The 24,016-nt window shown below is 39.5% G+C and overlaps 1 protein-coding gene across 5 annotated transcripts in view; it reads left to right on the plus strand.

Moving 5' to 3' along the window:
* THRB (thyroid hormone receptor beta) overlaps window positions 1-24,016 on the plus strand; it is a 179,736-nt gene that overhangs the window by 27,013 nt on the left and 128,707 nt on the right. For all 5 annotated transcript variants that reach the window (XM_064444265.1, XM_064444259.1, XM_064444263.1 and 2 more), the window contains exon 2: window positions 16,999-17,028. The gene's annotated coding sequence lies outside the window, so the exon portion shown is untranslated. The remainder of the gene's footprint in view (window positions 1-16,998; window positions 17,029-24,016) is intronic.

The following is a 24,016-nucleotide window of genomic DNA, read 5'->3' on the forward strand; positions in this document are numbered from 1 at the left end:
GGGTCAAGTAAAGATCATTAGTCCTGACATTTGGACAACATCCATTTCAACCTTCTATCTAGATCTTTTTCTAACACTGCAGTATTCACGAAGAAAGCAGGTTAGGCACATGGGTTTTCCTATTTTTACATAATTCCTTATTGTCCTTAAATTTGATTGTCCTGAAATATTTTTTATTGGAGTCCAGCTTGTTCTGCTTTAGTTCTCACAAGTAAACATTTCAGAAGGTTCTGTGAAAAGGCGCAGTTACAGTAGAGTGTGTTTATGGCCTTTAACTCTTGCTGTCACTCCAGAGCCACCACCGTCAGCTGCTGAGATGTCACAAGGATCACTAGCTTCCATTTAATTTTTCTTTTAAAACTGCTGATGAACTTTGCAGGAGTCTGGGAGGCTGTGCAGAATGGCTGGGAGCAAACTGTGGTAGGCAAAGCCCTTACGGACAAATGGTGCTTTGAATGGACATCGCAGAATGGTAGGGGTTGGAAGGGACCTCTGGAGATCATCTCCTCCAACCCCCTGCTTGAGCAGGCACACCTAGAGCAGGGGGCACAGGAACACATCCAGGTGGATTTTTAATGTCTCCAGGGAAGGAGACTCCACAGCCTCCCTGGGCAGCCTCTTCCACTGCTCCATCACCCTCACTGGAAAGAAGTTTTTTCTCCTATTGAGGTGGAACTTCCGATCTTCCAGCTTGTGCCCATTGCCCCTTGTCCTGTCATTGGGCACCACTGAAGAGAGCCTAGTCCCATCATCCTGACACCCACCCTTTAGATATTTACAGGTATTGATGAAATCCCTCCTCAGTCTTCTCTTCTCCAGGCTAAACAAACGCACGTCTCTCAGCCTTTCCTCATAAGGGAGATGCTCCAGTCCCCTGATCATCTTGGTAGCTCTCCGCTGGACTTGCTCAAGCAGTTCCCTGTCCTTCTTAAACTGGGTGGCCCAAAACTGGTCACAGTACTCCAAATGTGGTCTCACTAGGGCAGAATAGAAGGGGAGGATAACCTCCCTCGATCTGCTGGCCACACTCCTTTTAATGCAGCCCATGGTATAAGCATATTTTTCATAATCTTCATTCTCCCTTCATACTCCCCAGAGGAACTTTTGGAGCCTAACAGCAAGCTTAGAAATGTATAAGGTAGCATTAGAAATAAGATGCATTATGGAAGTAGCAATAGCGAAGGGGAGAGTATTTCGCCACGGTCAGTGTTTGCCTGGAGATGAATTCCCCAGCAGTAAATTCTAAGTCCTAGGAAGTAATTGTTAACATATAGTAAAAATGAGCACTTTACCTGCATGTTATAATTACAGTGTTAGATTTGCAGTGCTGCTTTCCTGCCTGATTGCCAATATGTAGCGTTTCAATGGTCTGCATTGTTTCTTAGTACAGTAACCCATAAAGAATGACAAGATTACCATGGCGTCTTTGTGTTGTGTCATCCAAATGAAAATCCCTCTTCCATTTCTTCCTGCCTATACTTAAGATTGTATTTACCTCATTGTATGTCTATAAATGGTGCTTTACAGACATATGACAAGAGATACAGTCTTTCCAAGATCATCTAACACATTATCTAATTATGGCTATTTTCTGTAGCTTTTCTAATTTTTAACAGTCTATTAGGAAAAAATGCATGTAAGTGATTCAATTTTCAGTGCTCTCTGTTTACCCATGTTAGAAATTATTCTTTAACTCTGTGTGTTTGCTTTTTTAAGGATATCATGACTCATTATTTACTCATGGGTAATCATCTTTAGTAAACAGTGCATCTTGTGAGAGCTAATACAGAGCTTTGTGTGTATCAGTTAGAGAGAGACCCTTCGATTGGAAGGCTCCCGCCAGCTGTCACCCCCACAGCTAGTATCACCTCATAATATAGAGCTAGTTACAAAATACCAAAAATAATGTTTGTGTTTAGAGAAGCAGGAAAGCCTGCAAATAAACGAGAACTCAGTAACATGTATGACTTTAGGGCTGCAGCAAAATATACTCTGGCATATAATACTACAGATTTCTGTTTTGTATGTGATATCTTACTACCATGTTTGGTTGGTATTTTATACTTTTTTCAATTAATGAAAGCAAAAAAAGGCATAAAATAATTTAATCCTGTCCTTTTTCAGTTATGATGAGGAAATATACTTTTTCTCTATTACAAGTTGCTTTCCTTAAAATGGTATTCTAGGTTTAGGTTTTGAATCATTCTCTGGCTGGCTAAGTGATGACTCGCTCTCATTTTGTCTCCTATTTATAAAAGAAGTGAAAAGATTTAGCTCATGAATTTTTCATGCAGATGTACTGTTTGAGGCCAGATGCTGTCCTCAGGTACAAGTCAGTGTCGCCGGTTGGCTGTCTGAGTCAATGGCAGTATTGTGAATGTATTTCAGCATAGTACTGAGACTTGAATGTTTTTTTTCTATCGTGTGTATGGGGGTAAGAATTAAGCAGATGATAGATAAACTGATTATAAAAATAGATAGGAAATAGAGGTTCATTTTCCCGTCCAACACGCTGCTGCCAGTACTGAAGCGAGAGTAAAACCATTACTCACTGCCCTGCGGGTGCTGCACCCTGCAATGAACGAGTACCATATTTTTAAATATCTAGTAACATAATGAAAAACTGAATTTGAAGCAAAAGTTCAGATCTTAATTAGTGAAACTGCCTTTCCTTCTGTGGTGTTGCCAGCCAAAAAATCTGATTATATTTTAAACTTTCTGAAACGGACTTTGCTTTTTTACTTCTTAGGATCTGTCTGTGAAACCAAGTGAGGAAAGGTGTAGTACAGGAGGCAGCTTTACGTGCCTTCATCTACTGGTTTCAGGTTGGTAACATCCCTCCGAAGTTTTACTTTCAGGGCAGCCCTTACCCCTGTATTCTTTCAGCCTCCAAGATTTTCTGCACTTTGAAGTTAAAAACCAAGTTAACCTTTGACCAAGAATTTCAAAATCACCTGATGGAAAGCCCTTCCCTTTCTGCTGCCTGATAAATGAAAAACTCTCCTCTGCTTACAGGACTCAAAACGCCTCTGTAGAAAAGACCTCAGGCTTTATTAATTCTGAACTGCATTTCTTCTGGATAATACCTTTTAGGAGGAGGCATTCCCATTATGTGTTTGAAGCTCTTTGCTTTTCGACCTGGAGAATAGAAAACTGGGCAAAAATAATTAGAGGGGAAAATGTTAGTAGTGCTACTGTGATGTTAGAACCTTACCCACAGCTGGAATCTGCCAGGTAAATATGAGATTGCTCTCAGCCTTACTAGCTTGACACCTGCCTGAAATAAAAGAAAGCAAACCCAAAGAAAACTAAATGGAAATACAGCCCTCCCCCCCCCGCCCCACCCCATGCTTTTTGTGCTGTAATGTAATGAGGAAAAAACTCCCTCTGCGCTGAAACAGCTTAAGGTTCTTTTTTCCCATTGTTTGTCTCATTCAGCATCTACTTTCTGAAAAAGGGCAGAGCATCGGCTGTTGCTGATTTCACAGTCCTTTCCAGCCGGTGGCATAGGCAGTCTTCTCAGCCCCTGTACAAAATCTCAGTGGAAGAGAGCGGGCATTGGCTGGTATAGGGTAAATGGTATATTTTATATTTGAAATTTTGATCACTGCTCCCTGAGTGAGCATCATGAGGTTTCTGCGAGAATTTGTTAGTGGTTTCATGGATTTTTGTCCTCCTCCTGTAATGCTTTTCCAAACTGTCTTCCGATCCTGTCGTTGGGTTGCTCACAGCCACGCTCATGTGCTGGCCTCTGCCTATGGGAGGGTTTTATGTCAGGGGAGAGCTGGGCATTGGTACCGCCTAGGTAAGCCACCCCGGGGTGCTCAGTGAGCTAGCACGGCAGCTGCTGCCAGAGGGCTTCACATGGAGGTGTCTTTCCATCAGACGCGGTAGCAGCAGCAGCATGGTTCAGCAAATGTGCAGTTCTTCGAGAGAGGAGGAGATTTCCAGGCTGCATCCCGGTCTGCAGAGTTGGTCGGGTGGTCAGCCATAGGTAGTCCGGCAAGCTCCGGGGCGCTGTCTGTGCTTACATGCTTTATGCTCGGGCCTCAAATTGGGAAGGTCAGAGATTTCTGCTCATGATCCGGCTCTGAAAGCATCAGAGTAGGACATTTTTAGTACCCTTTCAGGAGGTGATACGTACCTGGAAGGGACGTTATGTCTGATGCAGGCAGCGGTGTTTATTGTGGGATACACAGTGTGGGAAGGCAGGCGTGACACGAACTATCTGCCACTATCAGAATAATGCAAGACAGGTCTTTTAAGAGAAATCATAAACATGTTTGGCATGTATACACAATAAAGTGTCTCCTGCAATAGTCATTCTTCCAGTGTTGCCTAATCAATTTAGTACGTTGTTTTTGAAGGTTTGGTTTCTTTTATGCCTCGCATCTCCTTCTGGTACTCAGATGTCTGGCTGATGAGGGCTTTTGATGCTATGTGCTGTATTTATAGCTCTTATGAACTTGTCTTGCAAAATCACTAGATTTTAATCAGTCACTTCTTTGAGTACTGAATCCTAAGTATGCAGACTGGTTGGCACTTAGAGAGCTTTATTTGTCTATCAAAATAGCATTAAAAACAAGTCAATCTATCAGAGCTGGCTATCTTGAAAGAGTTAGGATTAAGATATCAGCTTTACCCAGTGACAGCACTGAGGTGAATAACAGTAGCTGGATGGACAGAAAGATTGGGAAAGAATTAACTATTAATTTAAGTATTTTGAAGTTGTAAGCTGATGTTTTACCAGAGCAGGTCTGTCACTTTCTGTTTTGCTCTTTCTGCGGCCAGTTCCTGATCTCTCAAAGTCTGCTGCTGAATGCCATTGTGAAAATCTTTTCAAAGATAATTGCTGCCACGAAGGTAGATATCCTCGCATTCTGTATGACGCCTGGGTTATAAAAATGGTGATATCTCTAACTACCCACTTCCTTGCTTTTTCACTTTTTCCCTGAAGTTTAGAAAAAGAGGTGTTCGGGAGTGACACTGGTAAAATGGATTGACTGTCCTTGATTTTTTAAATCCCAGCTTTTCTTTGTGGAATTTCCTGAATTTTTCTTTTCCTTTTCAGTTATTTTCTGTGGAGAGTTAAACTTCTCAGAGAGTTTGTTAGAATATGAGCCTTACCAACTAAACAAATAACAGTCCCTATCGAAGCCTGTCTGAATTGATGTCTGCATGGCAACATAAACACAGAACGGAAGAAAACAGGAGTTTTAGAAAGAATCTCAAGGATCTGATAAGCCCCCCCTCTTGCTCTTAAAATATCTTAAAAATGGAGAGAAAGCTGGTAAGACACTGTGTTTTAGAGATAGGCAATACGCTGTATAAAAGTGAAAGTTTAGCTTTTGGCTTACATAATAGATGGGGAAAAGTCACTGCAAATTATACTACTTGCACTAAATGCTTATCTATTAAAAGCAATTGAGTTTTTCTCCTGCTGTGCTGGCATATAGAGCTGCTGTCTTCTGTGCTGTAGCGTTAAACCAACACTATTTCAACGACATTGAAATTTTTTTACCCAAAAGTCTCCGTCAGTCACTTTATAGAACTTGCTAGGAATAATAATATCAAAGTTGTGTGACAAGGAAGCAGGCTGCTGTCCCACCCGTCTCTGCTTTTCAGTGTCTTCACGTGAATGCAGGATTTTGTGCTGTGCAACAGAAGCAATCTTAGGTAAATTCAGGGCAAAACAGAATTTAAGGTATTTGAAATGTCAATCCTTCAAGCCTTGTGCAGGCAAACTGCTATTTATGATAGTTTTGCTGGGTAAATTTTTGGGGATTTTGACCCTTAGTATTTATATTCAGTGGTAGAAATAGGATATGTTTTGTTTAAATTCCTAGAGGCACAGTGCTTGAAATGGGCTGATGTGGCATACATACCACCATGTCAAAAAAAAGTAGACAAGCTTTTGTTTCTGCTATTTTGACTTTTCTTCTAAAATACAGACAGAAGTTAATTTGTGAGAAATCTAAAATATTATTTTTCCCCCATTTAAGAAAGAGGCTTATTTTTGTGTGGCTTTTTTTTTTTTAAAACTTCTGAGTTGAAAATCTTTGCTGTGGTGTTTTGTTTTGTTTTAGGAAAGAAACCAAGCAAAGTGAGCTTTTCATTTTCTCCAAATTATGGTGTTGCTCTGATAATAGTTAAGGAATTTATTTTTTGCTGGTTTTTGATACTAGATACAGGATCTTAAAATTTCAAAAGTGACTCATGATTTGGCATAAGGCCATTTTAGAGTGCATAACCTAAAACATCTGAAAGATGGTATTCAGTTCTTACTGGAAACAAGATTCCATTAAAGACATTTCAGTTTGTCAGCGAAATTCTCAGGCATCCAGAATCACCACTCGTATGTGCAAATATAGCTTATTAGATTCCCTTTCAGGCTGTGATTGAAAGATTTTCATAATTTGAAAAAGTTAGAAGATTAAAGGCAATCAAATTTTTACATCTATCTGTAATTACATAATACAATGTGATGTGTTATTATAATTTATGATATAATGTAATTTATTATAAAACAATTGCATTGTTGCCTGTATTCATGCGAAGGGAAGGCAAGCAGGAATAACTGATGGTTAGGCAGCATGTTAGATTTTGCCAATTTGTATACTACAGTTAGGCAGATGGTGTAGTTGCATAGCTATAAGCTGTTATGATCTTGGTTTCCTAAACTCTAGACAATTCTAGCTGGATAATAGGATCCTCCGCAATTTCCTCTTCACAGTCCTTACAACACTGACTGATTTAGTGGCTATTTCTCCTTTTTTGCTTTTAGTTGGTGCTAGAGCTGCTACAAACAGGTGATTAGGCAACAGCAATCATCACTTTGTCAGTCTGTGATTCCTCGGGGCGGTAGTGGTGGGAGGCAGCAGGAAAGGAGTTGCTGAGTGGCCTGACACAAAAGACAAGGCTAAATCTTACAGAGCAAAATGTAAAACCTAGCAAGGGTTCTCAAAACAGCAGCACCAAAATCAAAAGTGCCACTGAATGACAATTTATATATCGATAGGAAAAAGCAGAGTGCTGTGTATATTCCTGCCAAGATGATGTTTTTCAGTTTTTTGTCATCAGTAAATAAATACCTGTGAGGATAATCTGAATCAGTACCTTGTCACCAAAATATATCTACAAAGACAGTCTGTAAGCATGGGCTTGTTGGTGTGTTTCATTCCCAAACAGTGGCCATTTCTCTTCACTGCTAAAACAGTGGGGAAAATCGTTTTAACATCACAAATAAAAAGGCCTGATTTCAAATAGATGAGATCTTTTGTGTTTACAGCATCATTTTCAGCATAGCATAAAATGAGAAATTAAAAAATTATTTAGGAGTTCACCATGGATGCATTCTGTGGGATAGGTTTACAGTTTGTAATTGTTTTGAGTGAAGAAACCAGGTAAAAAATGCAAGGAAATCTAAAAGGGTTTCATGAAACAGGCAGATGTTCATCGAAATAACCTGATAATAACTGTCAGCATTCGGTGGAAGACATGTTCATAGTTAATAATTTTGATTCTTCATCGGTGAGGAAGCCACAGAATATTCCGTCCAAGTTGTTAAAGATGCCATCCAAAATGCCGTCCAAGATTTTGATTAAAACAGAGTATGCCTTTTGCACAATGAGTTGTTACGGCTGGATCTCATTAACGATGAACAATTGGAGCCACAGGAGAACAAAATAAAATGATTCAGATAAGTTATAGAGCTTTTCCATTACATAGTCCATATGACCGATCCCAAATACAAAAGTCAGATTATGCCTGAAATTAAAAAAAGAAAAGCACAATGTTGAAATATTATATGGAACAAAAGCTATTCTGGTTTGTAAAGTGAAAAATGCAGATTTCTGCCCCATTGTGACTTAGCTGCAATATTCAGTTGCTTTGGCATATTGTACTTCTGATGCATTTGAAGAAAATAATTCCTTCCTTATAACCAGGAAGCAAAACTAGTATGAAAGCTTTTTCTGAAAGAATTAGAGAAAAGAGAAAGTAGGATATTTTGTGTCTAATATTGCCTGTGGACATGGAATCAGAGTAGTCAGGCTGTGGAAGACTACAAACCTCTGCCTCTTCCCCATATTCTCCTTGAGTTGCTTCTCTGCCCCTCTTCCTTACCAGCAGGCTTTGAGTATCTCCTTTGCCACCAGCTTTACGCTAACGTGGAAGGATAGTGGAAGGTGATGCTACCCATCCCTCCCTCCTGTCAAATCAGGACCATCCAGCCCCCTTGCACCATGGATTTGGTGCACGTGCCTCACACCACTTCACTTCTCCTTGGGCATTCCTGTTGCACTGCCTTCCTGCAGCTCTGTCTGGTTCGGGGATCCATGCCAGAAGTCAAAACATAATACATTAAAAGAAAAGTTCTACATGGGAGGCCTATTGCTTGGGATATTGATGTCTATTTCATCGGATCTGGGTTTCTCTTGACCATCTAATTAATCCATCAAAGCAATTAATAATAAACCAGTGTATTTTGGGGCATATATAGTGCTAGTAACTGTTTCAGTGTGTTTGAAGGGTAACCTTAAAATTCCAGTACATGACTCTGCATGCTGCTGCCCACCAGAAAGTGGGCATCCCACTCTTGTGTGTCCAGGTGCATTTCTTGATCAGATGGACGGCGAGAACATGATCTTTGTCCTTGGCAGTGTGCTACTCAACTGATGCATGGTCATTCACATGCAGGTGGCACGTAGTGTCAGCAGTGACCCTGATCCGTAGCCAGAGTGGACTCATCGGTCAGTTGTTCTCCTGCTCATGCTCTTTGTGCAACCATGTGGCGGCTCGGCAGCGGCTGGTGGGGACTGCAGGCACCACCGTTTGGTCTCTGCTCTCATTTTGCTGCCAAGACTTGCAGCAGCTGAAATGCTTTGGCTGGTTGCTGGAGTCCGTCGTCTACCTTTGGTGTGGTTTATTGCTTTGGGCTCAAAGCTTGCTCTGCTCATTTGTCATCATTTGCTAACCGTAAAACAGGTATATGCTACCAACTTCAGCCTACATAGGAGAGCTTAGCAGAGACTGTGGGCATCCTTTAGGGGTGACACACATTTAAAATCCCTTTTATGGTAATGTTATAAAAGGGTCCATAGCGTAAATGGTTATAACATTCAGAGGATTTATTAAAAAAACTATTTTGCATATAGTATTTCTTTTAATATATCCTTCTGCATAAACCCTCTCAGTATAATTACGGCTTTGTAAATCCCCATTATTTGTTCTCTATTTGTAACAAAGGATTTGTCTGTTGAGTTACAACTGCAAATACCTCATAAACCTGGCAGCTGAGTATTATTTGTGATATACGGGGGGGGGGGGGGGGGCGAACAAACAAATACTACTGCCTTTCTAAAAATACAGAAATGTAAATAAAGCCTTTTTCATGCAGCATCCAAAATGGGGAAAATACCACTTTCCCCTTTCCTGCTAGTTGTGCATTCAGACGTTTTCAGTGTGCATGACTGCAGTTTTGAATTTGAGTACTTTGATAGTTTTTTTTCTGATCTCCTTGGTAGAAATAAACATAAAAGGCAATTGCAACAGATTGGCTTTGACACATTACTACATAGTTGCTAAACAAATGTCTAAATCTGTCAGTTTGTCTCTTAATTTAGCCCAATTCCACCTTTCAAAAAAACCAGGAGCTTCAGCATGCTTGACCTTAGCTCCAGAAGATAAACCAAATATAATTTCTTAAGGATTTTATCTTGTTAGCTTAGCCAGAAAATCTTGATTCAACAGTATTTTGAATTTAGTCATAGCTGGTTATCACTAGCAAATGATGATGTTGTCACTAGTGATGTTTGCTACCACCTCAACACAATTGATGAAGAGAAGTTAGGCGGCTGCAGAGACTGATTAAACTTAACTGTGTTTCAGTGAAGATTTATATGTGCTACATATACTGGGCATGGGGAGACTTTTTCTGAAGCCCTTCTTAGAAATACCTGTTTCTATTTCATTGTCTATTTCTCATAGAGGCAACCAAACCTGCCATTTGAAAAACACTTCCCAGCAGAATTGCTGGCCTGATGATTATACAGTGTTGTTGTACAATACTCCTTAAAATCTTCACTGTACTGTAAATAAGAAGAAATTATTCTCCTCTCTAAGCTTGCTTTGCACTGGCTTTGAAATGGCAGATTCCCATTTTATTTATTCATAGGGTATTTTTCATAGCTTTCAAAACGTATGCAGAGCTAAGGACATGCAGTCTGTGCAACAGTTCTGAACTACATTGGGATGATTTACTGGGATGTGTGCTATACATGGGACTTAAATAAGGGCATGTGCCATAGAGGTAGAAAAAACACAGAAGAAAAATGTAACAACAAAAAAAAATATCTTACAAGTCAAAGATAAAGCAGTAAATGTACTATGGAATAGTTCACTGTAATTTTTTTTTTAATTAGATGCATGTGTTAAACCTTTGCTTTCGTAGAACTTTCTTGCTTTAATTTTGGATGGAAATTACCATGAGACCTGCATTCCACTGTGCAGGTGTGATGGGTGTCATCTGCCATCCCAGGGAGAACATGGCACCACCCACTTAGTTATTAGAAAAAGTATTGGGGAAAAAATATGTTCTGGGTGTATCAAGACTTGGAGGCAACCAGGCTTTAAGCTCTGGAATGTGTTGGGTTGACACTGGCATCCTGGAAAAGATAACATAACAAAGTCTGTTGTGTTTTATTCCAGGACTCAATAATGACATTCACTGGCTGGGTATATTGTACAGCAATATTTACTGTACATTTGTCCTTGAAGATTGTAGCCTTTTTAATTCTGCCATCCCATTACAAACTAGGGTCAATTAAGATGACCATAATAGTTCTCATGTCAGCAGGGTGATTATAAGCAGGAAAACATGTGCTTTCTCATACAAGGTCCAAGTCTTATCTCTGCTGTAGTTATGCTTACTCAGACTTATGGACAATGATTACAATCAGACATCTGGTGTAAAACAGTCTGAATCTAAGGATGAAGTGTCTCACCTTGTTTTGGCTGTCTCATCTTGTCTGCTTTCTGGGTTCCTCTTCAGTAAAGTGAAGGAGAGAAGAAAATTCCAGGGTGCCGTTTGCAGTACTGATCTCAGAAGTGATAACTTCCACCAATAACTGTGGTGTGTGGTGAAACACGTGTATCCCTAAGTCCCCAAAACTTTCCATTTCACCACCTTCGTATGTTTCATTTAATGCTTGAAAGTTCCCCTCAGATTTGACTGTTGTTTTTTTGTGAAGCTTTGAGCAATACTCAGAAAAGTGATTAACATTGGGAGTTCAAAAATATACATGAAGGCTTCTTTTCAACATCTGGATGACTTTCGTAATTGGGTTCTTGATCTTAGGCAAGGTTTTTGATCCTAAGTGAACAGAAGTGTTCTCATTGACTTAAATGTGAATTGTTGCACTTCTGGTGGCACTGGGCTGGGTCCTGCAAAGATGATATCCTTAAATACCTTTCAGAGGGAGGAGAGAATTGGTTTTAGGGCATAAGGTGATGTTATACACAGAGAGAATAGCTGCCTTTTTCTGAGAGCTGCTTAGCTCTTGAATTTTATGACTCCCTACATTAGAATAATACATTAGCTTTTTGCTTTAGTGGCACAAATAATACAATTTTTAAAAAGAGTATAGAAATAAGTCTGTGGATTTGAAACAATTATTTTTGATACAGTTTCTATTTTAAAAGTAAATCAATTTATCTTTGTCCTTTTTTTTAAGTCAAGGTAAATTGTGGCATTAACTTCATAATATACATAAAATGTACTGTAGTAGAACTTGAAGGCCTGTTAGCCAAAGTATATTTTAATCTTGTTCATTCTTCATTTAAACAGATTTGTAATGGAAATGCTGGCAAAACAGGGCTATGGACGCTACTGTCTGTGGACTCACCATTTACTGGAGAGGATAATAGCTTCTGGACAGCGTATTGGTAGCGTTTGCAGTAAAGCAGCTGTGAGTTTTTAGCTCTTTAGGATGGACCCAATGAACATACAGCATTAGTAATGGTGTTTTTTGTTTCCTCATTATTCCACATCTGAACAGTTAGGTGAAGCTACCTGGCTGAAATGTAAGACTACTTAGATTCAGGAGGAGGATTAGCTTGCAAAAAATCATTGAACTTTGTGATTTATGTGACAGCCAGTCATCAAGAGCAATAATAAATGGTGGGTGAAGAAAGAGGAACGTGCCTGCACATTCAGTGCTTCCTTGGGGAGAAGCACAGGCTTGAAGCAGTAAATCTGTGACTGGTCATGCTGGTGGGGCAGCAGAACATGGACCACGTATCCCTCCTGCAGTTGGCAGTTATGTGTAGGCCTGTATAGCTGTGGGTGGGGTTATATGCAGTTTTCTGGCAACGATGGTTATTTTTCAATCTGTACGTAAACCTTATATGGAGCTATTTTATATATTTTCTAGCTATGATCTTGTATTTGCTGTCCAATCTAAACATGGGCTTTCTTCTAGCCTTTTATGCTGCAGAGAGCATATACCTGTGTGATAATTATGAATAGCATTGTACTGATAGTAAACATTCTCAGGATGCATCTGGGGGTCCCAGAGTTTAGACTGTGCACACAGGCATATCTACAGCCTCCCCACGCCTGCAGAGACTGAGTCTCCCTAAGGAAACACCAAACAATCTGAGGTACGCTGTGTAGAGTTTCAGAAATGAAAATGCCTGTCACAGTTTAGACTTTGGCATGCAGCATTTGCGGCTTTTCACTCTACACGGTGCATGGCACAACTTGCTAACTATTGCAGGTGCTGGAACTGTGAGATCAAATGGCCTTGGGTCAAGACTGGTGGGGCAGGAAGACTTAAATTAACGTTTCTGTGCCAGCAGAGTTCCTTACATCTTGAGGAAGAACTTTGCTGAGGGAGGTCAGTGAGATTTTCCCTGTTGTTCATTTTTGGTTTTGTTTGTTTGTGTTGGTATTTTTTTCCCCTGCAGGCTTTCTTTCTTTTACTGATGTACGTTTTAATTCTTACTGGGAGCTGCTAAACAGCAGAACTGAAAGCCAAACTTACTGAAGTGGCTTTGGGAATGAATTTATCTCCTGGTTGGGATTCTTGGTCCTCCACCCCTTTCTTTTTCCTTCCTCTGCTCTGAGGGAGTGAGAGCTCGGTGGCCTTTCCAGGCCTGGTTGGCTTTCTGTGATCTTTTGTGAAAAAGGAAATTGTAATTGCTTTGCTCAGTCTCCTCATGGACCTCTGAACGCCAGAGCAGCCTGCAGGGACTACAGAAGTAAGCTGAAGCAAATTCAAGGGGTGATGGTAAATCTACCTAGAAGACTGAAAAGATTTTCATTTTTTCATAATTATAAAGAATTTCCCCCTAGTTGTTTCTCTCTAATTTAAGAGGTCTGTGAAAGATTTCAGGAGCCTAAAAGTAATTTTAAATTGGATTAGTCGGATTTTATTGGATAATAATATATGTAGAAGAGTAGTGCCCTCATCCCTAATATATCTGTTCAAAGACTTAGGCAGAATGTCATTTGTATCTAAATTTCATTAAGTGCACCTGGATGCCTTTTCTCCTACTGTGTACTGCATAAGTGCTGAATAATTTGGAAAGAACTTGTTTTAGCCAATTGGGTGTATTTTTATAGGGGACAAACCCATGTTTTGGTTAATGGCAAGGTATGTTGCTTTATCTTCAGCTTGGCTATTTCTGCTAAAAAGCATACAGCTGAAAAGGTGAAATAGTAATGACTGAAACTAAAAGGAACACTTTTATGTGTACAACTCCATGCAGTCCAGGACTTTCTAAGTCTGAGAAAGGAGGAAATTTTAATCTACATCTATTCCACTGTCTAATCAATTTGGCAGTATTAGTTTTCAGTGGTGCGACTAGAGTTGGTGGTGAGTCTTCTTTAAGAAGACTCATGAACAGCATCAGTAGCAGGGTACATTGTTAAAACAATCTCTGTGGGCAGTTTTTTTAGTGTTAGTTTTAGTATTTACAAAGCAGATTCATAAGGAGTTGTTCTGAAAAAGATGGACCTTGGAAAAAGATTTATGATTTTTTTGTATCTGAATCGAAAGGGTAATGTCAAATACCTTGTTGAAATTACAAAGCCTTTTGTCACTGAATGTGGGCAGTGGTCTGCTTAGTTTAACTTAATTGTATTGATGTGCTTTTGAGGCAGTCCGCTAGAATCCCTCCAGAGTGCATCTAACGCTAACATATTTGGAGACTGGCAACAAGTACTGTTTCTACTGTAAAGAGGCATATGCTTAGAAATATGACACATGTGAATATTGCAATGAAAATGTCGTCTTTTTTTTTTTTTTTGTAGAGATCTTCCCCTCCATCTAAGCCAGGAGGCCACTCAGCACAAAAGCAGTAGAAGCAGTTAACGGGAAATGTTATATTTTTAAATGAAAGCAGAGAGCCCACATGAAACTCTTTGCCAAGGTGTCAGAGGCAGATGAGGCAGGAAGCCTGACAAGTCTTCTGCAGGGACTGCTGAACACTTGAGCCTCACTTACCCAGTGTGGTTTCGGGCATGCTGGGGTGGAGGTTATCTCCACTTGGATAGACGCCAGATCATCTGAAGATAGAGAGAAGCTTTCTGCTACCTGATGGAGATCAATAATGGGCCCTTCTTTCTCTAGGACATGGTCGTCTTGGACAAATGTCTGCTGAGACCATCAAGCTAGGGAGGCAGCAGGGCCTGTGAGAGTGTATGATGAGAGTTGCTCGTGGCCTTTATTGTAGTTTGTCCTGTTATCAACAGCTAGATCAGATAAGGGAAACTTAAGCAAACTGTTTCTTTAAGCATGACAGGATTTTTTTTTTTCTGGGAGTCATAAACCCTGCCAAAGTCAGCTTTCATTCTTCTTTTAAAAGTACGTAGGATGAGTTAAATATGCTTCAAAGCAGCCTGTGCTGTGAGTGTTTCTAGCATAGAAATACTTTGCTTCAAAATCTGTGGATCTTGTCACAAGTCCAGGATGACTTTTAGTCTTCTTCAGACTTGCGTCTGTATCTGCTTTGTGGTTAAAACAGGCTATCCTGCAAGATAGTCCTTTCTCTTCCCACAAAGAACCATTCTGGTCCCATAAACTTTGTGCTGTGGACCACTGTAGTATTGGGACAGGTGAGTAATAAAGAATCAGAGACATAATATGTCCTCAGTTGCACTCTGGCTAGCTTCAGTGGGTGTTTTGCATGAGAAAAGTAAGAAGGATTTGGCTCGTGCTGTAATAAATCCCACTCAATCCTATTGAAACCCTGTGTAGCATCCCGTGATACAGTACCTACTCGTTCTGTCCCTTGATTCCTGCATGAAAAACCTTTCTTAAGTTACCTCTTGTGGGTGACCCACACCTAAAGCCAGACAGGTAAATGTGAAGTAATCTGGTGCTGCTGCATGTTTTAATAGCTGATTATCAGAAAGAGCTGCAGTAAATTAAACCTGTGAGGTTTTTATATATTCTGCTAAGTAAGAAATGACCTCTTCCTTTAAAGGTATACACATGCAGATACTCTGCTGTGGGAAATCAGACATTGCAAATGTCAGCTCTGATGAGCCGATTCATAAAAATGAGATCTTATGCCTTTTCTCAATATGAATGGTTAATCTAATGAATTTCTGCACTTCAGGAATGTCTCTCTTTAAGTTTACCTCTTCCATTTCTGAAATAGGCTCATTTTAATAGTCTCATAAAATACCAGGTGAACATACTCTAAATTAAGGGAAGAAGCATTTCTACTATTCACTTAAGCTTTGCTTCCCTCAGGTTGACAGATTCACAGGCATTCCTAGAAGACTCTGTTACTAACCCCTCTGCCCGCCAAAATACAGTATTTTCATTGCAGAGCAGAGAATTCATCCCAACCATTGCACTGCTCACATTCTTTGAGGCCAGGCTTCAAATTCGTCCTTGACAAAGATGAACAAGGTCTCTCCTTGTTTTCCCTTCATCTGTAAATTTCTAACCATACTGACTGATGGCTAATGAAGTGTACAGAAAGTGTTAGAGGTTGAGATGCTTTGCCTGTGACTCAGCATGATTTTCTCTGCTTTTCAACAAATACCAATAGTAATTGTCAGGTTTTATTAGACTTGGCTTTTTGTTTTTTTGTTTCATGCTGTGTATTATGCTAATTTAGAAAATGGAATAAGATAGTGTGATTCTGTTCTTGCATATATTAGTGGCAAAAATTTCCCATTTACTTCAGAATTACCAGAATCCAGTTCCCAATTATAATGCTGATGCCTGCAAATAGTTCTCCTTGGTTGCAAAGGCCTGAACGAAAGTCGCAAAGAAATGAAAGGTTAATTAATATTTTTTCAGGTCTCAAAATCCATTGATTGTTCTGAGCCATGCTGGAACTTTTTCAGAATAGTCTTGAAGCTTTTTTGTTTTTTGGATTTCGTGATGTACGCAGATAAGCTATTGGCAAATGTGCCGTTTAGAATGGCTTAGTTGAAGATAATGTTTATTGAAAGGGCTTCATGCTTTCATTCTTCTACAACTGCCGCTGACCCTACCTGTTTTGGGACTGAGCAGAAAATACCTGCTTTAAAAAGCCCTTCCAGGCTGGGAGACTCTTTGAATGGGCATACTGCAATGCAAGTCCATCTTAAAATAGATAATATCAACTGTCCAATAAAAAAAAAGGCAGTTCAAATACTGGTCATAAAATACTGCTTGCAGCGAAAATAAACCTTTAAAATGTGCCTAATCAGCCTGCAGTTTAGGTGCTGAATTGGCTAGATCAGATGTTTGTATTGATATTTTCAAAGCATTTGAAATGTTTTTTCAGAACAGCTAGTTAAGATACTAAATCAATGAATGCCCCCACCCCAGAGTGTTGAGAATGATTAACTCTCCAAAATAATGGAAATTTATTTCTGTTATGTAAAAAGAATCCTATAGTTTTGGTGTTAGCTGAAGTGAAACTAAAATAATAACTTCCAAAATCGGTTTTTACCAAATGGATCTTTAATACAGATTTCTTTACTCTTTTCAGTGAAAGAAGAGAAAATGGAGCTCTAATAAGGTAAGATTTTTTTTTTTATTCCACTTTAGTAAGATATTCAAGTTAATTGGAGGTAATTTTTAACAGATATGCTCAGAATTTCAGAGTAGGCCCTAGAAGGAGTATGGGTCAGTATGTCAAAACACAAAAAGGAAATTGCAGAATGTGTAACAACATTTGACTATTTTTTATTGTTACTAAGCCGCTATTTGGTCTTTTAATCAAAATAAGGTGCCTGCATAGATTTGGAAACTTCTTTTTGCCTATAAGGAATTTACAGGTAGTATTTTTTCAGCAGACTATAGTTTTCACTACTCAGACAATTAAAAAAATATTCACTTACAAGGAGAACTTTCTTGCAGTTTGAAAAAGATATATTAGAGTATATGCTGATAAAATAAGTAGCTTTGTAGTAAATTCTTGGTTTTTGAGATGTGGTGGTGGTAGTTTATGATTTATATAATTAAATAAATGTATCTGTACAGAAGGAGTGAACGTTCTTAGGAATGAATATTTTCTCCTTTTCTATGTAACATTATTCAGGCTGCTGCATTCTGGAAATGGATTCTCTATTCATCTACTAGATAAGCAAAAGGCAGAGGAATGTCTTTCAATACATTACCAACAGCAAGGGGTGTTAAAAAATGGGGTTTTATCTTTCTATTGCTGGTGAGGATGCTGATGTTCGTGTGCTGTGTTGTATAGAAAATACAGCAGCTATGTCAGATAACATAACCAGGTGTATGATAGCAAGCTGTTCTGACAGGCAGCTGCAGTATGAACCTGTTCAGAGCATTACAGAAATATATAATTACTTTCCAGTCACAGGTAATAGTTTCAATTCTAATAGCCCTTTACAGGATACTGAGGAAGGGAAGTGTTGTTGGTTACTGTTTTCCTTTCCTCCCATATTTGCCTGTTTTGGTTTTTATCGGTGGTTAAAGTAAAAGCTTGCAGAGTTGTTAGCTGGATTTTGTGCACCTATTTCAAGTCAAACACCTACCAAATGGAAGTGTTGTTAAGAGGAATGTTTTTTAAACCTGCTGACATCTTAAACCAGTAGAAGTCCATACATTTACATAAACTGTGTTCCTGATTTGCAGAGGGGCATCCTTGGAGGAGGGAGGCTGAAAAAAAAAAAAGAAAATCAGTTAAGCTATGCAAAATGTAAACTGTTTGAAACCACAAATGAGTAGAAATGTGAAGTATTAATGGAAAAACAGAAGTGTTGTGAAAAAGTAATGAGGTGTCATATCACATTTTTTTGTTGTGGAAAATTTTAAAGTAACGTTGTAAAGAGCAGACAATCTAGCTTTGCATATTCTTGCTCTGTATTAGCACATGGAGAGTATGTGCATGTATTTGCAGTTACAGAGGTGTGTGCATATATATCTCCGAGACAGCAAGATGCTGCTGTTCTGCACCAAATCAGCATGAAGAACTGAAAGCCCTTCTGGACTAGGGCTAAGGAAGCTAAGGAACTTTATAATGTGTCGAGAATCACATGGGTAGTACAGGGATTCACTAAATGCCAGAAGAAATTCTAGTTCTGAGCAGTCTTTGTACACCGATCTCATCAGCGTCCGTGATCCAGGGAGGACACAAGTCCTCCTTCTGTCTCCTTACCAGGATTCAGCCATACAAGAACTGGGCAAACATTGCAAAAACAAATTAAGCTCGCTCTGTTTGTAGTTGATCACCTAACACAAGAGAGCCTTATGTGGAGCCTCTGAATGCTACAGTAATATAAATGTCTAAGTAATATGCCTAAGTAATATAGCATGACACCAGTAGTGGAAATTTACTCATTTTGTTTCCCAGAGTCACAACTGGAAGTATTTTAGGGTACATATTGCTCACTCCTGGACTTCTGCCTTGGCAGTGCCTGCAGAAGTCCTGGGTTATTCTGTTAGCAGGATTTTTATGTGATTTTGACATACGAGTAGTAGAAAACCACCTGCCATCAGCCATCTATTTCTTTATGAGTTAACTATACAGTATTTAGTAACTACCAATCCGGTTTCAGCTAGAAATTTATCAGTTAAGTTAAAAACAAAACTCTGCAAATTGCAGTGCTATTTATCCCAGATTTCCAGGTCTTCAGGTGGTGACTGCTATGAAAGCTAGGAAAGCTTGCTAAAGAAGATGCTCGGTGCCTTCCCCTCGCACATGAGCTGACTTTTCTCTTTTAGTCTCTAGAGTCAAAAACTATCTCTAATACCACCGCAGCTGCTGTGTGTTGGATTCAGGAATCCCTGTTTTGATTTGCCAAGCAGGCAAACTATTTATCTCAGGTAAGAGAATTTTGAGGTGTGATGTGGTTTGTATCTAAAAATATCTGTGTACGGAGATAGGATAGGGCTCCAACAGACAAAAACACGGCAAGATAAGCAAGAGGAGTTCACATTGGAAATACGATACCATAGGTGTAATTAACCATTGGAAAGGCTTAGAAAGGAATGTGGTAGATCACTTGGAGTAATTAAATCAAGATTAGATCTCCTTCTGAAATATCTTCTAGTAGAGTTACAAGTTCTTGTGCTTTGTAAAGAAATTGCTGCATGAGGTATTACAGCCTGTGCCAGGCAGGAAGTCAGACCAGATTATCATAAGAGTTCCTTCAGGCCTTTTAAGTGCACATCTCCACCAACAAAGGCTCTTATGTGGTACAGGCAGCCACAGGATTTCCAAAATCAGAGCTGGAGCAGGTCACTCTTGTTTCAGTGGTGAAAGGTTGAAAAGTCTTTGAGCAGATCCTTGGAGAAACGCAGTGGTGGGTACAGCGCCGCTGAGTTTGCAGGTTTTGCATGCTGCAATCATATGTACTGAGCCAGTTTCTGCTCTTGTCTGATCAGTCCATAGACACGTCTTTCTCCAAATCTTCTAATACTTCACCTGACCTAGTAGCTTGCATTTTATATGGAGAGCACTGAGAAGTACTAATTTACCTATGATGTTTATTGAATGCCTTCTGTGATATAAGTAAAATCCTGAATGAATTCAGCATTTCCTACAGTTATTCTGTGAGCATAATGCCAAAATCTTGAACATAGGGTTTTCTATAGCCAAATGCTATATCTAAAATGTTATCCGTAAGAGTAGAAAGGGCAGGTTGAGGTTTTAGCAGACTATATAGAATTCCTAATATAAAATAATCTGCTTTCCCCAAAACTGAAAAAGAAGTAACTTGTATGTTTGCTCTGGGAACTGCACGGGGTACTTGAGAGAGTGTGGAGGATACTAATCTTTCAGTTCTCATCAGTTGCAGGGAAGTGCATCCTTGTTTTACCAGATAAGAAAAAGGCAGCAGATCCTTTTCATAGAAAATACATAAAAATGGTTGATCAAAAAAGTAATTTTTTTTTTTACTAGAAGAAGCATGAAACACTGTGTTGGATGAGAGTAGCCCTGACTCCCTTTTAAGTTTGGTAAGCTCATTAATTTCAACATCCAAAATTAATCAGGAGTTACTGTGCAAAATCTTGCAAATGGAAAAACCCATCAACTGGCGCTGAGAATTATGTCATCCTACTGCATTTAGGTAGCATAACTTCTGTTACAGGAAAGTACAATGTAACTCCACAGTAGCATGACAGGAGCAATAGCTAAGAGTTGTACAGGCCATATGTGTGCATAAAAAATTGTTCAGGAGAGTTTTCATATAATTCCAGCTCTGTTGAAAGACCTGTGAAAAAGCTCTTCTGTAGAATTTTAAGAAACAAGAACTATCCAGGGTAATTCAAGGGTTAGCCCAGGCATATGAGAGGATTTTGTGTTCCAGAATGCCTGATACCGACCTGCTGGCAGGTGGTGGGCACTTGGTACCTGGTTTATTGTTCCTATACTCTGACCATCCCTTCTGCTCTCCTTCCCTGGACTAACGTGGACGTATGGTTTACGCATGGCAGCCTAAACCTGAATTGGGAAAATTATTAGACTAAAGTGATAGGAAAACTGAAGTAGAGAAGAGAAAAACCCTTGTGTTTGATAACCTGAAGTAGGGTGGCTGAGATAAGTAAGTCTGCGTCCCTGCACATGGAGGCTACGCGTGCTTTCATGGACATCCAAGAAAAAGAGGAAGGTGAGGGAGGGCAAGAGGTTGGAAAAGGATAAAAAAAAGGTTAATTACCTGTGCTAGTAGGTAAGGGATTTGCACCTGGGGTGAAATAGAAAGGAGAGAAGACTTTGGTTAGTCAGGAGTCAAACATGTTTGGCTGGTTGCTGTGCAGTAACAGTTGTGATTTTTTAGTATGAAGTTTCTTATGCACCATGTCTCTTGAAAATATATTACATACTTATGGTTTTCACAAATTCCTGATAGCCATAATACTGACTGTGGAGAGTATTTAAAAACAAACTTCATGATGTCTTTTTTTCACATGTTTTTGCTACCACTGAGTCACTCTTAATGGATGCTTCAGTTCTGAAAAGGAGAGGAGGAGGCTGCGCCACAGAAGAAAATTGCTGTCTCCATTAGTAAATGCATTTGAGCCATCAAATTGCTGCTGTTTTCTTCCATGTGAAAGCTCATGGCTAAGTCATTTAATGTAAAGGAAAACAGTCTTTCATACCACAAAAGAACTGCCTCTACTGGACAGTGGTACACAAGGCTGCAAAATTGATTTTGGTTATTGCTGAGAGCTTTCACAGCATTTCTTTCTGTTCAGGCAACACTGTAAAAGTGCTCCAGATAACAAAAAGGAGGAGTTGTGCTGAGGTCTGGGGAGTTCCTTTGGCTCATTCTCAATGCACTGCTAGTGCTGAATTTGTTATTTATATTGCTTTAAAAGCTCAGTTTTACTGCATTTAAAAGCTATTGAATCTTGTTTCCTGCACTTTGTTTACTTAATAACCCCTATACAAGAATCTGTGGTTTTGCCTGGGAAACTTGATGTTCTCTTCCAAGAAATAAATATACCTTTTTAAAATTTATTTTTTAAATTCACATGCTGGGTTGGAGCACAGTTCAGTGTAAAGAAGTACCCTGATGCTTATACTGTGCTCACAGTATCTGCTCATATGAGAGTTAAGCATGCTGCGCTCAGTGTTACATAACTTTGCAAAAAGTGTTGATTCAGGGAAATTCTGCTGCTGCGAGAGAACGGGAGCATCGGGAATGTTCTCTCTCCCTTAATGGAAATGTGGCTTTTGGTGACTAGTACATTAAAAAAAAATAGCAGATTGTGTGCATGCGGTCATTGACAGAGTCCAACTTGAACATCACGGTGATGTTCAGAGCAGCGGGTCCTGCTGTTTGCTGCAGCTTGGGAGGATGGATGTGGCTCTGGTAGCAGCAGGCTGGTACAGCACATGTGCGGCTGCTACCAGAAGGGATTTGCAGCCTGACAGCGTTTTGTTTTGAGTAACCTTTAGAAGACTGCTTCTGAAGAATTGCCAACTTGGCCAAACAGATCAGTTCCTATCAGCGGGAGGGACAGCTGTTCATTTGGCTACATCTGCTTCATTTGGCTGTGTGGGTCGTCCCACTGAGCAGAGTGGGTGCCTAGGACCTACCTGTGGAGAAGAGGAGCAGGTAGGACAGTGTGCGCTGTGTCAGAACTTCTGTTTGGTTTTTGGCATTATGGAAGTGGTCTTGCCTTCTGAACATGGTGGAAGCGTAGGTTGCTAGTCTAATTCTTCTGCCTTTGTCATTTCACACAGTAGCCCCTCTGTTTCAGCCCAGAGGGATCCTGTTTACTGTAGAATATTTCAGATTACTCTACCCTGCTACTTAAACTAGCCAAAGCCTTTCGTCCCCAAAATATATATTACTGTGAAAGGGTATGAGAATGTGACGTGCAAATGTACAGCTAGTTACGGACATGTAGATAACAAGGTAAATTAAAGGTTCGGAAATTCATGTTCACTGAAAATCATTAGCCCTAGTATCTCTAAGGAACATGTACCCATTCTCTGCCTTTTTGCCCACATTAAGGGTCTGAGATGCCATGGCCTGTCTAGAAGCTGCTACAGGTCTAAATGGTGTTAGCTAGATTTGCTTCTAGGTCATTCTCATTCAGCAGCATTGTCAGAGCAAGCTTTGGTTCTGTTGTTTAAATTTCCTCATCCGTGGCTTTAATCCAGTGCTTTTTCTCTCATCACATCCTATATACACTTGTCCCACAGCTCTCCATCATTCCAACTTTAGGGTTTCAGTTGTTTGCACTGTTGTGCAGGAGACTGTGTGAATGATTTAATTTTGTCGATTGAGGTAAACAGAGAGTAAAAACATATGCTGCAGCACAAAATGTTCTCTAATCACTTATTTGACAGGTGCAGTTTAATTATTTAGCATTGCTTGTAAAAGTAATGAGGTCCTAGTAACATGAGACTTAACACTCTGCTATTAATTTTTCCCTGAGAGGTGGGAAAAGACAGCTATATTTTTGTGTGCAAATTGAGAGTGTGCAAACTAATGAGATTCAACTGAGAATATGTAAAAGGGGCTGGAACCTTTCAGTGCTTCTTAATAGTTTCACTAATAGGTAGTAAATCCAAGAGCATCCCACAGTTAGACAAGATTCTGCCTGTGTTGGCAAACCAGAAGATGCCGTCTGATGCTTTGCCAAAACAAAACAGAGTTTTCTTGGCCTAGCTGTATTTTTATTGAATGTGTAACTTAGTAAGAGGAAAAGCCGTAAGTCACAGCCTTGCTGAAGAGGTATCATTCAAAATAATTTTCTGTAGCATGATAGATTTCATGTTGCTACAGTATAAATATTTAATCAGCGCTAATATTTTTGGTTCCCTCAGGCAGCGAGAGATGTAGAAGCTCTAACTTTTTACTCAAGTTAAGTGCAAATGCAGTCTAGCAGGAAGTTCAAAGTAAAATGCATATATATCCTAGAGTTGTTTTTTTTTTTTAATGGATTTTAGGTGCAGCCAGCCAGGATTGATGGCTAATTTTACTCCTGACCGAGAACAGTTTATCTCTAAGTTAAAAAAGCCCCCTCTGAAAAACAGGGAAAAGAATCCAAAAAGATAAATATAATCCAAACTGCAAGTCAGC

This window comes from Phalacrocorax carbo, chromosome 2 (assembly GCF_963921805.1).
Source record: "Phalacrocorax carbo chromosome 2, bPhaCar2.1, whole genome shotgun sequence".
In the NCBI taxonomy this organism is placed as follows: domain Eukaryota; kingdom Metazoa; phylum Chordata; class Aves; order Suliformes; family Phalacrocoracidae; genus Phalacrocorax; species Phalacrocorax carbo.